The sequence below is a fragment of the Salvelinus alpinus genome, chromosome 18 (assembly GCF_045679555.1).
Source record: "Salvelinus alpinus chromosome 18, SLU_Salpinus.1, whole genome shotgun sequence".
NCBI classification, from domain to species: domain Eukaryota; kingdom Metazoa; phylum Chordata; class Actinopteri; order Salmoniformes; family Salmonidae; genus Salvelinus; species Salvelinus alpinus.
The window spans coordinates 36823335-36829853 of record NC_092103.1 but is presented as its reverse complement, the minus strand read 5'-3'; positions in this window follow the sequence as shown (position 1 = coordinate 36829853).

Here is a 6519-nt window from a genome sequence, read left to right as displayed (position 1 = left end):
AGAATGTTGGGGTGGGAGGGGTCATGTCCCCCCGTCCCCAGTGAAAGTTGCGCCCCTGTATTTTTGTTCAGTGTTGTATCATGACCCAAGAATTTAATCAATTTTAATCAATTGTGGATCTATTTATTGTCAGTCTGTGAATCTTTGCATAGCTCTGTCTATGAATTTCCCAGTGGAAAATGTCTATGAATTCCACAGTGGAAAATATCAATGAATTCAGTGAATTTGAATTTGCTGTCTATGAATGTCCAACTTCATAACATTTCTTGGATGCTAGTATTACAGAGATGTTTTTGTTGTTCTATTTATCAAGAAGGAATTATTAGGCTCATAACTTGATCAAATTAATTTACATACATCCTGCCCATCACCAGCAGCTAAAATAAAATCAGACGATGTGTGTCACTCTACACCAGGGTTTCCCAATAGGCGTACCCATGTCGTCCAAAAAGTTATACTTTTGAATCATCTGTGCATAGAACAACAGATGAACAACAGATGTTGTGGCAGGACTTGAAACGAGCAGTTCATGCTTAAAAACCCACAAAAAGTCCAGACCTAATCCCAAATGAGATGTTGTGGCAGGATTTGAAACAAGCAGATGATTGAAAACCCACAAATGTCGCTGAGTTAAAGCAGTTCGGCATGCAAAAGTGGGACAAAAGTACTCCACAGCAATGTGACAGACTGATCAACAACTACAGGAAGCATTTGGTTGCAGTCATTGCACCTAAAGGTTATTGAGTGAAAGCGGGCAATAATTTTTTCACACAAGGCAATTGGGTGTTAACTTTTAAAATGGTATTGTGTTGATATATTATATACACTACAGTTCAAAAGTTTGGGGTCACTTAGAAATGTACTTGAAAGAAAAGCACATTTTGTCCATTAAAATAACAGAAAATTGATCAGAAATACAGTGTTGTCACGTTCGTCGTAATTAGACCAAGGCGCAGCGTGATATGCATACATTCTTCTTTAATGAAGAAAGAACACTGAACAAATAAACAAAACGACCGTGAATCTATATAAAACGAGTGCTGACAGGCAACTACACATAGACAAGAACCCACAAATACCCAAGGGAAAATGGCAATCTAAATATGATCCCCAATCAGAGACAACGATAAACAGCTGCCTCTGATTGGGAACCAATTCAGGCCACCATAGACCTACATATGCCTAGACTTACAAACACACCTAGACATACAAAACCCCTAGACAATACAAAACAAGCATACCCACCTTCGTCACACTCTGACCTGACCAAAATAATACAGAAAACATAGATAACTAAGGTCAGGGTGTAGACAAGTGTAGACATTGTTAATGTTGTAAATGATTATTGTAGCTTGAAACGGCTGATTTTTAATGGAATATCTAAGTAGGCGTACAGAGGCCCATTATCAGCAACCATCACTCCTGTGTTCCAATGGTACGTTGTGTTAGCTAATCCAAGTTTATCATTTTAAAAGGCTAATTGATCACTAGAAAACCCTTTTGCAATTATGTTAGCACAGCTGAAAACTGTTCTGTTTCAAAGAAGCAATAAAACTGGCCTTCTTTAGACTAGTTGAGTATCTGGAGCGTCAGCATTTGTGGGTTCATTACAGGCTCAAAATGGCCAGGAACAAAGCCCTTTGTTCTGAAACTCGTCAGTCTGTTCTGAGAAATGAAGGCTATTCCATGCGAGAAATTGCCAAGAAACTGAAGATCTCGTACAACGCTGTGTACTACTCCCTTCACAGAACAACGCAAACTGTCTCTAACCAGAATAGAAAGAGGAGTGGGAGGCCCCGATGCACAACTGAGCAAGAGGACAAGTACATTAGAGTGTCTAGTTTGAGAAACAGGCGCCTCACAAGTCCTCAACTGGCAGCTTCATTAAATAGTACCCGCAAACACCAGTCTCAACGCCAACAGTGAAGCACGCACCCCTGAGGGGCCCCAGTGTTGAGGATCAGCGTGGCAGATGTGGTGTTGCCTACCCTTACCACCTGGGGGCGGCCCGTTAGGAAGTCCAGAATCCAGTTGCAGAGGAAGGTGTTAAGTCCCAGGGTCCTTAGCTTAGTGATGAGCTTTGTGGGCATTATGGTGTTTAATAACGCTGAGCTGTAGTTAATGAACAGCATTCACACATAGGTTTTCTTTTTGTCCAGGTGGGAAAGGACAGTATAGAGTGCGATTGCGTCATCTGTGGATCTGTTGGGGTATGCGAATTGGAGTGGGTCTAGGGTATCCAGGATGAGGTTGTTGATGTGAGCCATGACCAGCGTTTCAAAACACTTCATGGCTACCGACGTGAGTGCTACGGCGCGGTAATAATTTAGGCAGGCTACCTTCGCTTCCTTGGGCACAGGGACTATGGTGGTCTGCTTGAAACATGTACTGTAGGTATTACAGACTCGGTCAGGGAGAGGTTGAAAATGTCAGAAGACACTTGCCAGTTGGTCCACACATGCTTTGAGTACACATCCTGGTAATCTGTCACGGCCTGCGACTTTGTGAATGTTGACCTGTTTTAAAGGTCTTGCTCACATCGGCTACCAAGAGCGTTATCACACAGTCGTCTGGAACAGCTGGTGCTCTCATGCATGCTTCAGTGTTGCTTGCCTCGAAGCGAGCATAAAAGGCATTTAGCTCATCTGGTAGGCTTGCATCACTGAGAAACTGGCGGCTGGGTTTCCCTTTAGGATTCAATCTTATTCCTGTATTGACGCTTTGCCTGTTTGATGGTCACTTATTTCTTATACTGTAAGTGTCCAGAATAGTGTCCCGCTCCTTGAAAGCGGCAGCTCTAGCCTTTAGCTTGATGCAGATGTTGCCTGTAATCCATGGCTTCTGGTTGGGATATATCGGATGCACTGATATGACATTTTTGGCCGATACCGATATCCAATATTTTCCTTGACAAAGAAAGCGATACCGATAACCGATATTAACATTTTTTGCGGCCTTTCAAGCGTTCGAGTACAGTTAAAAAGTTAACACACACACATGGACGCAGTGGTCTAAGGCACTGCATCTCAGTGCAAGAGGCGTCACTACAGTTCCTTGTTCGAATCCAGGTTGTATCACATCCGGCCGTGATTGGGTGTCCCAATAAATCACTGACAGTGTCACCAGCAGAGCACTCGCACACCATCACACCTCCTCCTTCATGCTTCACAATGGGAACCACACATGCAGAGATCATCCGTTCACCTGCTCTGCGTCTCACAAAGACACAGGGGTTGGAACCAAAAATCTAAAATTTGGACTCATCAGACCAAAGGACAGATTTCCACCGGTCTAATGTCCATTGCTCATATTTATAGACCCAATCAAGTCTCTTTTTCTCATTGGTGTCCTTTAGTAGTGTTTTCTTTGCAGCAATTCAACCATGAAGGACTGATTCACGCAATCTCCCCTGAACAGTGGATGTTAAGATGTGTCTGTTACTTGAACTCCGTAAAGCATTTATTTGGGCTGCAATTTCTGAGGCTGGTAACTCTAATGAGCTTATCTCCTGCAGCAGAGGTAACTCTGGGTCTTTCTTTCCTGTGGCGGTCCTCATGAGAGCCAGTTTCATCATAGCGATGGATGGTTTTTGCGACTGCCCTTGAAGAAACGTTCAAAGTTCTTGACATTTTCCGGATTGACTGACCATGTCTTAAAGTAATGATGGACTGTCGTTTCTCTTTGCTTATTTGAGCTGTTCTTACCATAATATGGACTTGGTCTTTTACCAAATAGGGCTAGCTTTTGTATACCAACCCTACCTTGTCAAAACACAACTAATTGTCTCAAATGCATTAAGGAAAGAAATTCCACAACTTAACTTTTAACAAGGCACACCTGTTAATTGAAATGCATTCCAGGTGACTACCTGTGCTGCATCAGATGACTTGGCCTCCACAATCCCCCGACCTCAACCCAATTGAGATGGTTTGGGATGAGTTGGACCGCAAAGTGAAGGAAAATCAGCCAACAAGTGCTCAGCATATGTGGGACCTCCTTCAAGACTGTTGGAAAAACATTCCAGGTGAAGCTAGTTGAGAGAATGCCAAGAGTGTGCAAAGCTGTCATCAAGGCAAAGGGTGGCTACTTTGAATAATGTAAAATATAAAATGTATTTTGATTTGTTTATGTAGCGGCTTCCGTCGGTAGAAGGAGAGGAGGACCAAAGCGCAGTGTGGTATGTATCCATATTTATTAGAATACTTCTTCAATACGAACAAAACAATAAACAAGCGAAAACCAACAAAGCTACAGTCCTGAACTAGAGAACATAAAACACATGAACGCACGAACAGGAACAATCACCCACAAACCAACAGTGAAAACAGGCTACCTTAATATGGTTCCCAATCAGAGACAATGACAAACACCTGCCTCTGATTGAGAACCATATTAGGCCAAACAACAAACCCAACATAGAAACACAAAACATAGAATACCCATCCAGCTCACGTCCTGACCAACTAAACAAAGACTAAACAAAGGAAATAAGGTCAGGAACGTGACAGTACCCCCCCCCCCCCCCCCTCCCCAAGGTGCGGACTCCGGCCGCAAAACCTGAACCTATAGGGGAGGGTCTGGGTGGGCATCTGTCCACGGTGGCGGCTCTGGCGCTGGACGTGGCCCCCACCCCACTATAGTTAATCCTCGCTTCCGTGGCCTCCTCTTAACGGCGACCCTCCAAATTAACCCCACTGGACTGATGGGTAGCTCCGGACTGAGGGGCAGCTCCGGACTGAGGGGCAGCTCCGTACTGAGGGGCAGCTCATGACTTAGGGGCAGCTCATGACTTAGGGGCAGCTCATGGCTGAAGGGCAGCTCAGGCAGCTCCTGACTGGCGGGCGGCTCAGGCGGCTCCTGACTGGCGGGCGGCTCAGGCGGCTCCTGACTGGCGGGCGGCTCAGGCGGCTCCTGACTGGCGGGCGGCTCAGGCGGCTCCTGACTGGCGGGCGGCTCAGGCGGCTCCTGACTGGCGGGCGGCTCAGGCGGCTCCTGACTGGCGGGCGGCTCAGTCGTCTCCTGACTGGCGGGCGGCTCAGACGGCTCCTGACTGGCGGGCGGCTCCTGACTGATGGACGGCTCTGAAGGCTCAGGACAGACGGGCGGCTTTGAAGGCTCAGGACAGATGGGCGAAGGCTCAGGACAGACGGGCAGCTCAGATTGCACTGGGCAGACGGGCAGCTCAGACGGCGCTGGGCAGACGGGCAGCTCAGACGGCGCTGGGCAGACCAGCAGCGCAGGCGGCGCTGGGCAGACCGGCAGCGCAGGCGGCGCTGGGCAGACGGGCAGAGGTGGAAGTGCGGCGAGGTGGAATAGCCCGCACTGGGCTGTGCTGGCGAACCGGGGACACCATGCGTAAGGCTGGTGCCATGTACACCGGCCCGAGGAGACGCACTGGAGACCAGATGCGTTGAGCCGGCTTCATGGCACCTGGCTCGATGCCCACTCTATATCCCGGCCGATACGTGGAGCTGGGATGTACCGCACCGGGCTAAGCACACGTACAGGAGACACCGTGCGCTTTTCCGCATAACACGGTGTCTGCCCGTACTCTCGCTCTCCACGGTAAGCACGGGAAGTTGGCGCAGGTCTCCTACCTGACTTCGCCACACTCTCCTTTAGCCCCCCCCCCCCAATAAATTTTTGGGGCTGACTCTCAGGCTTCCAGCCTCGCTTTCGTACTGCCTCCTCATACCACTGCCTCTCGGCTTTAGCTGCCTCCAGCTCTTCACGAGAGCGGCGATATTCTCCAGTTTTAGCCCAGGGTCCCTTACCGTTCAGAATTTCCTCCCATGTCCAGGAGTCCTGTGTAATGGGCCGCTGCTGCTGCTGCTGTTGCTGTCGCTGCTGCCCGTTACCACGCTGCTTGGTCTGGGTTTGATGGGTGATTCTGTAACGGCTTCCGTCGGTAGAAGGAGAGGAGGACCAAAGCGCAGCGTGGTATGTATCCATATTTATTAGAATACTTCTTCAATACGAACAAAACAATAAACAAACGAAAACCAACGAAGCTACAGTCCTGAACTAGAGAACATAAAACACATGAACGCACGAACAGGAACAATCACCCACAAACCAACAGTGAAAACAGGCTACCTTAATATGGTTCCCAATCAGAGACAATGACAAACACCTGCCTCTGATTGAGAACCATATTAGGCCAAACAACAAACCCAACATAGAAACACAAAACATAGAATGCCCATCCAGCTCACATCCTGACCAACTAAACAAAGACTAAACAAAGGAAATAAGGTCAGGAACGTGACAGTTTAACACTTTTTTGGTTACATAATTCCATAAGTGTTATTTCATAGCTTTGACGTCTTCACTATTATTCTACATTGAAGAAAATAGTGAAAATAAAGAAAAACTCTTGAATGAGTAAGTGTGTCCAAACTTTTGATTGGTAATGTATATATATATATATATATATATATATATATATATATATATATATATATATATATATATATATATATATATATATATATATATATATATATATATATATATATA